Raw genomic sequence first — 11,763 nt, forward strand, 5'->3', positions numbered from 1 at the left:
TATGCTTGGTTGTTTCGAAAAGGATATTTCTAAGTGAATTGACTGGTTGCCTTGGTAAGAGGAGATCCCTACTAAGGACAAATGGTTTACAAGAAAAATGATTGCTTGATGTAGAAAATGATATTTTTCTTGATTGGAAATGAAAGGGATGTTTTCCTTAGTTATTGTTTGTAAGCTGGGTGCTTCAGTTGTGATTGATTCCCTAAAGAAATAATTAAGGAATTTTGGCGCTAGCTATCCCCCACGAGCTACCAAACCCTAACCAAGGGGGTTATGAATCCGCGCCAGGAATGTGGATCGAACCCGCGGCGAGAGGTCTCTCCGTGGAAATTACTTGGAGTAGGAGGACGCTTGGGTGCCAGTGGGGGCTCTGGCCGTAAATCCTAATGCCTCTGGGCCCTACATAAGTGTTCTACGTGACTCGAGATGGGATCTCAAGGCCTTGATACTAGTTACACGGCGGAATCTTGGGAGGATAAACCTTCAGGTTTTATTGCCGGGAGACGGAAGGATTTTTCTGCGGAGGCAGAAAGGAACACTTAATTTCTTCTGTATGGGCAGGCGGCAAACATTAATCTTAAGATAAGTTAAGGAAGTGTTTGATCTTGTTTTATCTTGTCTTCGTGTCAGTGCCCTAAATTACGTAAAGGAACCAGTGACTAACGGGTTAATTAAGGAAGTTGCTTTTATGTGTCAAGCATAACGTGGTAGGTAATTAGATAACTAAAACAACCCCCGAGGGAAGCGTGGTGGATGTGACCAATGGGTCTATCCTACGGAAGGGTGGTCTCGATTAGCTGAGAGCTTTTCTCAAAAAGAAATGTTAATGAGGAAGGTTAGGGAAGGACGGACGATGCCCTTAGATAATGTTGGTTAGAATCCTGATTCATACAATTTTAGGGGACCGGAATGGGACTATGCCCTATGGGCAGAGAGGTCCAGCGATGCATCCCTCTCATTTCCCATTCTCTTCGAACCAAGTGCGGTATGAGTCTCCTTGGGTCTAGTTGTATCTACGCAAAGTGGAGCCGCTATGGACCGACGCTAGAAGGCTATTAGGAAGACTCGACTACTAGGAACCCGGAATTTAGGTTGATCCTAGTGGGAACGGCCGGATAAGTTCTGTTGCGGGGCAGACTCGAGAGACCCTAGTTGGAAAACCCCGTGTCATTCCTTGGGAGTGTCGAGTGGCGTCTTCTAGATTGATCTCTCAGTGGGCTGCTAAGACGTGTCCCGCAATTTGAGGGGCGGGCACATTATAGTTGGTATCAGAGCAAAACTTCTTAATGATGCATGATTGATTAATGTTCAGATCATAGGCATAACCTAAATAACCTAAGTGGTATGGCTTGATTGTCAGGCACCTTCTGCACCCACGAATGCTGACATGTAAGAGAAGAAGTTCCTTCTCAAGCAAATTAGGCCACCCGAGTTTGATGGCAAGGGAAGGACTGTTCAAGTGGATGCCGAGATCTGGATTGAGTCCATGGAGGACTATTTTGAGGCAGGAGGTATTGCAGCCGCTAACCAAGCCATGCTTGCCAAACTTAAACTTACAGGCGAAGCGAGACTTTGGTGGAAACAGTGGTGCAGAGACCAAGCAATCTCGGAGGGGACACTCACTTGGAACAAGCTTAAGGAAGCTGTGCGAGGGAGGTATCTGCGACCTGCCTATCGCACATAGAAGATGAACGAATTCTATGAATTAAAACAGCTTGGACTATCCCTTGATGCATACTATTCAAAATTTGTCTCTCTCTTAAAATACGCGCCACAAATGTATATGACACAACATGTGTCATTAAAGTTCTGTGCAGCTGGGTTGAATCCACCCATAAACACTCAATTGGAATCAATGCGCCCAACGGACTTGCAAGACGCATTACTCCGAGCGAATCCAATCGTCCAAGAGCTTAAATCAAGCAACTATAATGTACATGACTCATGGGATCAAGACAAGAGGTGCCACAAGTGCGGTGAGATAGGTCACATCCGTAAAAGATGTCCCAACCGACGATGTTTTCACTACAATGGACTAGGACACATCCAAGCAGATTGTCCTAAGTTGGACCCTGAGAATCAGGAACATGCAGTCAAACGAAGCCGTCTAAACTCTGCTTTTGGCGCACATTATGAACCACATGATGATGAAGGGTTGAAGCCTGTTGTAACCTTTGAGGATGACTAGATATTCTAAGAAGATCCTCTTGAGATAATAATTCTTGTACTTGGAATAAATCCAATTGAACCCTATGAGTTGTGACAAGTTGTCATTTCAATAATTTGAGTAATCAGAGTAGCGCAGCGGAAGCATGATGGCCCTAACTCGATTGTTTCCCCCCATGTCTTTTTGAGATGAGGACATCTCGATTCCTCTAAGGGGGAGAGGATGTAATGTCCCCGTACCTTTCGCATAGGAACCGTTCCCCCCCCCCCCCCCTTTTTTTAAAAGTTAATTTTTGACAAAATTTTTTCTCTCCCTCTCCCCCCTCCCGTGTGCATGGTGGGGGGAGAGAGAGAGAGAGAGAGAGAGTGTGTGTGTGTTATGTAGAAGATAGGGGGGGCATGCAGCCCCCCCAGGTGGCGGGTGGCACCGCTGTGCCACCTCCCCCCTCCACCTATAAACCTCTCCCTCCCCTCCTCCGTTGCAGGCCTTGGGCCTCCTCCGACTGGTGTAGTGTGCTCCCCCTGTCACTGCAAAACGGATCTCCCCCCCATGCTGGTGTGCAGTCGCACCCCTCCCCCCCTCTGCGTTTACGACAGATCAGGCCCCCCCTCCAACGTACGTAGTAGAGAGCTCCCCCTCCCTTTTTATCATCGACTACAACAAACCCCTTGCTAACGATAATAGTGGACCCCCCCCCCCCCCCCCTTCTGATCCGCGTGAAGGAGGAGAAAGAAGAGAATTGAGGGGAAGAGAAGAGAATTGAGGAGATGAAGGAGGGTGAGAGAGAAGAGAGGGAAAAGGAAGAGAAGGGAAGAGGAAGGGAGAGAGAGAAGAGGTGGAGAAGAGAAGGCAGAGAAGGGAAGAAGAGTGAGAGAAGCAGAAGGAGAGGAGGAGAAGAAGAAGGGTGAGAGAGAAGAGAGAAAAGAGGAGGAGGAGAGAAGGAAGAGAAGGGAAGAAGAGTGAGAGTTTTTGGCTAGCTACTTACCATGGCCCCCAAGCGCAAAGAAGGAGTGAAGACTGCGGGAGCCACCCTAGTTGCTCAAGGGACAAGTTCAGATGGAATTCATGGTGCAGTTGGAGCCATTGGAATTGCGGCCATTAATGGAGCATCGGGTATAGCCAACGCGGGAATTAGCATAACTCCAGACCCCGTCTCGCGGAATCAAGTTCTCCTTGGCCTAGGGAAGAACTATTGATTTCATTCTGCCACATGAAATGATAAGGTTTTCATAATATGTCACATAAAATGATAGACTTTCACTTAGTTTACTGCATGATTTGTTAACTATAGTCCATGGTTTACTCCCGTGATTAAAATAAATACATGAAATGTTAGCTTCCATTCATAGGATGCAACTGCATAGAAGCATAGAGGACTTGTCATCTATCTTGCATTCCACGTGGAAGATAGGTCTTGATCTTGCATACCATTATAGGTTGTCTTATCCTATGACAACCAATGTTTATGTTTGGAGACCACATGAAATATTAGGGTAAACTTGCATTTAGAATACTAATAGGTTCATAGACTTTCATGGATCACTTACAATGAAAGATTTTTATGCATTATATGATTATCTTTTACTTATGTTAGAGCATAGAGGTGATAAGTGAATTGAGTTTAAACTTTTATATAATCAAGTCACATGAGACCTTGCACTTTAGGAACAAGTACTCATTGTCAGATACGAAGAGAGTTAAAGATTGTTTAGGTTGTACTAATATACTAAACACACCTTGTGCATGCGAGATAAGTTTGATTAGAAAATCCTGCATAGCATTGCACTAAGAGAGGATAGAAAGAATGTATGACAAGTCATGCAATATATTTAATGTGCTTTAAACACGACCAAGTATGTTAAAAGACGTGCAAGAAAATCGAGGATTCACAACTTGGATCCCTAGAGAAAAACCCAAGGGAAAGAGGGATTCAAAAGAAGTCGAGTGATTAAACACACGTGCTTGTGAGTTGTTTTTAAGGATCTTGTCTTAGATTATTGGAAGTGGATATCCTCCAGGCTTAAGCTAGGCTAGTAAGCTGACTCTAAATGGAACGTTGATCAAGGCTTATGCTTGGTTGTTTCGAAAAGGATATTTCTAAGTGAATTGACTGGTTGCCTTGGCAAGAGGAGATCCCTACTAAGGACAAGTGGTTTATAAGCAAAATGATTGCTTGATGTAGAAAATGATATTTTTCTTGATTGGAAATGAAAGGGATGTTTTCCTTAGTTATTGTTTGTAAGCTGGGTGCTTTAGCTGTGATTGATTCCCTAAATGAATAATTAAGGAAGGATGGTGCTAGCTACCCCCCGCGAGCTGCCAAACCCTAACCAGGGGGGTTATGAATCTGCGCCGGGAATGTAGACCAAACCCGTCACGAGAGGTCTCTCTATGGAAATTACTTGGAGTAGGAGGACGCTTTGGTGCCAGTGGGGGCTTTAGCCATAAATCCCAATGCCTCTGGGCCCTACACAAGTGTTCTACGTGACTCGAGATGGGATCTCGAGGCCTTGATACTAGTTACAAGGCGGAATCTTGGGAGGATAAACCTTCGGGTTTTATTGTGAGGAGATGGAAGGATTTTTCTATGGAGGCAGAAAGGAACACTTAATTTCTCATGTATGGGCAGGAGGCAAACATTAATCTTAAGATAAGTTAAGGAAGTGTTTGATCTTGTTTTATCTTGTCTTCGTGTCAGTGCCCTAAATTACGTAAAGGAACCTGTGACTAATGGGTTAATTAAGGAAGCTGCTTTTATGTGTCAAACATAACATGGTAGGTAATTAGATAACTAAAACAACCCCGAGGGAAGCGTGGTGGATGTGACCAATGGATCTATCCTACGGAAGGGTGGTCTCGGTTAGCCAAGAGCTTTCCTAAAAAGGAAATGATAACGAGGAAGGTTAGGGAAGGACGGATGATGCCCTTAGATAATGTTGGTTAGAATGCTGATTCATACAGTTTTAGGGGACCGGGATGGGACTATGCCTTATGGGCAGAGAGGTCGAGCGATGCATCCCTCTCGTTTCCCATTCTCTTTGAACCAAGTGCAGTATGATTCTGCTTGGGTCCAGTTGTATCTACGCAAAGTGGAGCGGCTGTGGACGGACGCTAGAAGGCTGTTAGGAAGACTCGACTGCTAGGAACCCAAAAATCAGGTTGATCCTAGTGGGAACGGCCGGATAAGTTCCGTTGATGAGGGGCAAACTCGAGAGACCCTAGTTGGCAAACCCCATGTCATTCCTTGGGAGTGTCGGGCAGCGTCTTCTAGATTGATCTCTCGGTGGACTGCTAAGACGTGTCCCGCAATTTGAGGGGCGAGCACGTTATAATCACCTTATTGTCTTATCTCTCAAAGAATAAAGAATGAGTGTGTACATATATAGTTAGGGTTAGTGAGTAGGATGATGGGCGATTGGCCATGTTGGCCTTTAACAACCTATTGGCCAATTTGCCCTACGGAAGACAAAAAAATAAGAGAATATGTAAGGTGAATATATGTGGATGCAATGCCTTGCAATGTATAAACTTTTCGAGGGGCAAACTCTTGGTGAGAAAGTGTACAATATTATCATCAATATAAGTTTTGATAAGCCCTTGATAAGCCCAACATGCTAATGAATGAAGTAATACCTCACTTCATTGTGCTTGGGTTTTGTGTATGAAACACAAGATTCTTTGCCAATATGATGTCACTTTAACTATCATTGTGCAACAATGGCATGCCTTCATTGAGGCTTGAGTCTCCTACTACAAGTAAGCAAAATGCCTCCTTTGAATTCTCTATAGTTGCAATATACTTAGCTTGAGTAGTAGATAATGCTAGGCATATCTACAAATTAGACATCCATGTGATTGCACCACCATCCAAATGATAAGATATCCAGTGACGTGACTTATTGTTGTTAGCATTCCACACATATTTTACATATGTGTACCCAAGTATACTACTTCTACTTCTCCCAAAGCATATGCACATATTTGTCATACCACTCAAGTAGGATTTAACATGTACTTGCTCATCACTCCCATTCCAAAAGCAATATTCAAGGGAAGTGCCAATCATCATATATATGAGATTGCCCACACATGATGATTGTGGAACCTTGGCCATTTCTACCCTCTTCTCATCATATTTGGGGCAATCATCGGCACTAAATTTCACATATGAATGTAATGAAGAACTAATTGCATTTTCCCCCTCCATATTGAAATAGTAAAACACATTGTTAGCATTGCCCTTTAGGGCATGTGCTCCTACAATGGTGGTGCGATGATAATGTGGTGCATGTCCCAAAAAAATCACCCACTGTAACTTTAATTAAGTGGTCCAATTAGTCTTGAAATTTGTGGATATATTTCTTTTCAATAAACAAGGGTTTTTTAAGAAAATTAAAGAAAGAAGATGCTCTCTCTCTCTCTCTCTCATGCATAAAAAAGGGCAATGCTCTTCTTCTTGTGGTAGTCTGCCCTTGTTGACATATACTTTTGGGACACAGAGCAATCTCTTTGTTCCATCCTTGATTATACACATGCCAAGAATGTGATTTGCATGTTCCAAATCCTTCATTTCAAAGGTTTCAATTAACCATAGGACTCTCAATGTGCATTTAAATAAATCTCCTTGTATCTTGCTCAGTAGAACTGAAGCATCACTTATGTCCTGTTTTTGTACACTTGGTGCACTAATATTTGCTCTACATGGAAAAATAATACTAAAAAATGCATCTCAGAAAGTAACCTTGTTTCCACTTCCTTAAGAGGCTACTTATGCATCTTGTTTTGATTGACAATCATATCGTTACTATGGACAATCTTTTTACCTTCTGAATCCCAAAGGTGACAACTCATTTGGCTACTCTTTTTATAGCCCAAATGGATACATTTAGTAAATTTTGGCTCTAAGTTTCTACTCTTTTCCTTTGAAGTTAGTACCATTAAAATTTTGAATGTTATTTGGTTCCCTATATGATTATAGATGATAAAACCATTTGTGCAAAATAGTAGATGACTATCAAGTGATAGCAACTAGAAAATCAACAAATTGTATCACAAAACTAGTAGAATTTTTGCAATACTCCTTAGTAGAACAAGGAGAAAGTAGAAAATGACTCATTTTTTATAAGCAAGAACGCATATATCATGGTCCAACATTGTGAAAATCATTGTAACATTGTAATACTATATTAATACATTCTCATAACTATAGCATAATAACAATATCCAACTATTCAAAAGAACATCAATAGATCGATCTCCCTAAAACTAGCTTAGTACATCAAAGAATAGTGTTCTCTCTCATTCACAAACAAATATGCATGAATAGTGTGATAATGCATGTAGCTCAAAAATTGTTACAGGATATACATCACAATCTCTACACTAGTAATAGTTGTTATTACATACAATAACAACCAACAATAAACTCCAAATTTGTGAAACCTGTAATCTACAACCTATGTCAAATAACTTGCAATTTGAAATTGTTTGTTTCTAGCAATTTGTCTTGGTTACCAATTCTTGGTAATCTATATACAATGTCTCTATAGTGGACATTGTAAGCTTTGACTAATTTTGCAGGTTCTAAACAACTTGTGTAGAATCACAAAAAAAAATGAAACAAGTTGTGTAGCACTTATAGGTCAAAAACAGAGCTTAAAATAGCCTCAAATTAAAAACGAAGCTGAAATACTTAGATTGTAATCATTTGGTCTTTTTTTAGACTTGCAGTTGAGTATACCTTGGGTATTTGATTTGCATGACATATTGAAACCATCATGGCATCTTCATCTACTTTGGAGTGAAATATTTAACATTGAAAAGCTAGATGGCACCAAATCTTCTTATTGGAAGAAATAGATCTATAATATTTTTGTCCAAAAGAAGTGTGTCTGGGTAGCATATCAATGGAGATGGCCTAGCCTAAGTTAGTACGGTTATCTCTAAAAGAAAGCAAGCTCAACTATGGGGGAAAATTCCAAATATAGGCATAAGTTTGCGTGTATTGCAAACAAGTCTGATTTGCAAGTAAGCTTATATGAGTGCCCTATGGCTACTAGTTATCTGTAGTTCCCAAGTAGGTAGACAAGTTTGTGTGCAAGCAGAGTATTCTAAGTATTATCAACAACATAGTCTTGGTATCTTATCCTTTTTCTCAACTACATACAAGTTCTTCAAGAAGATGATTCATGCAACATAACTTATCAACACAAGCAACAAATGAAATTTTCAAGAGTATAACATTGCTAATCAAGGTAGTGGTTTTTAAATGAATATTTTCTAAGTTTTTCTCTCCTTATCTACACTTACCTTCTCATTCTAACCTAATCTCTTTCCAATCCCCAAAGTATTTGAATGTAGCCATGCCTATTTTGGAATAAGAAATGTATACAAGTGGGATATCAATTCCTCATTATCCATCCCAATCATGCACAATAACCTCCTATTCCTCCACATAATGAGAATATAAGTGCCTTGGGCGAATCACATCGGTCCCTTGTCTCAACAACATTGGAACCAAAATGTTAGGCTCTACAAGATCTCAATAGTGGGATATTGGACAATAGCTCTTATTAATTCAAGAGCTCAAAGCTCCCATGGTTCAACTACCTCTCGCTTAGTTGGCTTGTACTCTCTAAGCTTCTCCCCAAAATCCTTATGTAAGCAAGGAACCAAGAGATTCAAAGTTGTAGTAGAATCTGAAAAGTGGAGCAAGAGTGAGAATACAAGCAAAAGTAAGAAAGAAGCAAGAGCTATGGAGGTTCAAGCAACACAGAGCAAGATAGTATGTGGGAATTCCAACAATCACAATGTGTCACCTGCCTTCCTTTATTCTATTATCATGTAAAGAATAAAGAATAAAGTGATAGTAATGGGTGGCCTCCATTTGTAGTGTACATGTGTGTAGATGGTAAGTATAAGTTAATATAGATGGCTAGGACATACGATCTTTAATCCCAAAATCCTCCCACTTAAAGGCAAATGTGCTTGAGTGTGGAAAAAATAAAAAACATGAGATATAATATTTATTAGAAACTTTTAGAGAGTAGATTTTAGGATTCTCATCAGTTGAGATCTTGACAAGATCTTTATGCTTGTCCTCCTCAACCACCTCTTTGATGAAGTGATAATGGACCTCAATGTGCTTGGTCTTCTCATGCAAGACCGGATTATGTGCCAATTGAATGGACCTCATAGAGTCAAAACGCAATATAGGAGTCATAGTAATACTAAGGTCTGCCTTACCATAGGGCCTCCTTGTGAGCCTCAGTGTGGTTGCAATGTACTCAGCCTCGATAGTAGACAAGGCCATGTATTTTTTCACCTTGACATCCAAGAAACAACACCTCCAACAAAAGTAAATACATAGCCAGAGGTGGACTTCCTACTATTAGAAGCTTGAAAATGATCAAGAGGATGTGAGGTTGTAGTGGAGTATCTAAAGACTAGTTCTAGAGCCTTTATGGCATGTCCTCTCTATCCAACATTCTGATCTTGCACAATAGGTGAATCTTGGGCAATTATATCATCAGCAATAGTTATAGCTTGCTGTCTAATTGGGGATGGCTATACTGTAACATGAGGCTCTCTTGAAAGATCACCCTCTATATCTTAACTACATGCTTAACTACATGCTCTAGTCTCATATGCATCTTTTTTCGATGGAATACGATGTCATGTGGTCTACGAAAAATATTATGCCTATGGATCCCAAAGGCAATAACCCATATCACTTGCATCATCATATATGTGAAAGATATATTTGATGGAATTTGGATCTTGTTTATTTTGCATTTATCTTTGGAAATATTGAAAATTGCCTCACATTCAAAGACGTGCAAGTGTGCACATGAGGGCGGTTTACAAGATCATATGTCCTTTGTAACTCTACCACCAAGAGTAGTACATGGGGATCTATTAATCAAGTGAATTGCAAGGGTAACTACCTTATCCCAAAAGTATTATGGCAAGCATACTTGACTAAGCATAGTACAGACTCTTTCCTTAATAATCCTGTTCATGTGCTTTGCAACACCATTTTGGGATGGGGCATAATGATGCTTAATACTTCTCTTATCACAAAATTACTCAAATACCGAGGCATATTCAGTCCCATTGTTAGATTGTGCACATTCAACCTATGCCTTCTCAACCATAGCAAGAAAACGTTAAATGTAGTTAACACCTCTGACTTCTATTTGATCAGATATACCAAAAATTTATGCAAACAATCATCAATGAACGTCACAAAATACTTAGTTCCCCCTAAATGGCTAATAGGATATGGGACCACAAGTAATTGAATACATGAGCCAATGGCTCACCCATGTGTGTAGAATGAGACTTTTAATGAGATTTATGAGTCTGCCTACTATTAAACAATGATCACAAGAGTCAAAACATGAGTAGTCAAAAGAGGTGGCAAATACTACAAACCAGTGAGTACTTTCATTCCTTAATAGACATATGCCCAAGATAGAGATGCCAAAGAGATACATGAGGAAGATTAGTCATGGCCAAGACATAATCGATAGATTTAGATACAAGTAAAGGATAGAGGTTGCCAATAACCTTGGCACCTTAAGTAAAAACAAGACTGTTATGAGTAATATTCCATGCAAAATCACCAAAAGAGACATAGTACTTGTCATTATCCAATTGTCGAGTGGAGATAAGGATTTTAGTCAAAGCCATGACATGACATACATCATGAAGCATAAATGGAGCACAAGTATCAAACCATAATCTCATATCACCTATACCAATATTATCCAATGCAATGTAATCTCCTAGTCTAATTGAATCTGTGATAGTATGATAGGTATAGAAGCAATGGCGATGTAGGATAACATGAAAAAACCCCCCCAAATTAAAAACTTGACACTGAGAGCAAGAAGATGGAAACATCCATTGACAATACGTGGTACAAGGTGTCCAAGTGAAAGGTAAATCAACCCACAATAATAAATCTATGCAATCATACTCTATGCATAAAGTAAGAAAGCATAAGAGAGTCTCCCATTGACTCAAATGAACCAAGATTTGTAGAAAAAATACAAAGTACTCCCACTAAAGCAAATCCGGAGTGTCCAACCTAGTAGAAAGAGTACTGGGCACCTAGATACTATGAGTAAACTCCTCAAATACCCACTCTAATACTTGTTAAAAGGTGGAGAAAGAGTGAAAGCACAAGCAGAAGCAAGAAGAAGCAAGAGCTATAGAGATTCAAGCAAGAGAGAGCAAGATGATATGTGGGAACTCCAATAGTCACAATGTGTGACATGACTTTCCTTATTCTATTGTCATGTAAAGAATAAAGAGTAAAGTGATAGTAACAGGTGGCTGCTACCTGCAGTGTACATGTGTGTGGGTAGTAAGTACAAGTAAATGCAGGCAACTAGGTACATGTAACTTTAATCACCAACAAACTCATATGCTTACCTTCTTGGATTGTAGTTTGAAAGATTGAAGGCTCATTGATGGCCTTATGATTCAAGTAATGTACTCTTTAAGTTGCCACCTCAACTCGTTCTCATGTGCTTCAAGCAACTCCATTTCAAGAGAAGTAGGAGGAGAGGAAGAGCAAGGAGATGAGC

This window comes from Lygodium microphyllum, chromosome 24 (assembly GCF_053477565.2).
Source record: "Lygodium microphyllum isolate KBCC chromosome 24, Lygodium_microphyllum_v1.1.10, whole genome shotgun sequence".
Classification (NCBI taxonomy): domain Eukaryota; kingdom Viridiplantae; phylum Streptophyta; class Polypodiopsida; order Schizaeales; family Lygodiaceae; genus Lygodium; species Lygodium microphyllum.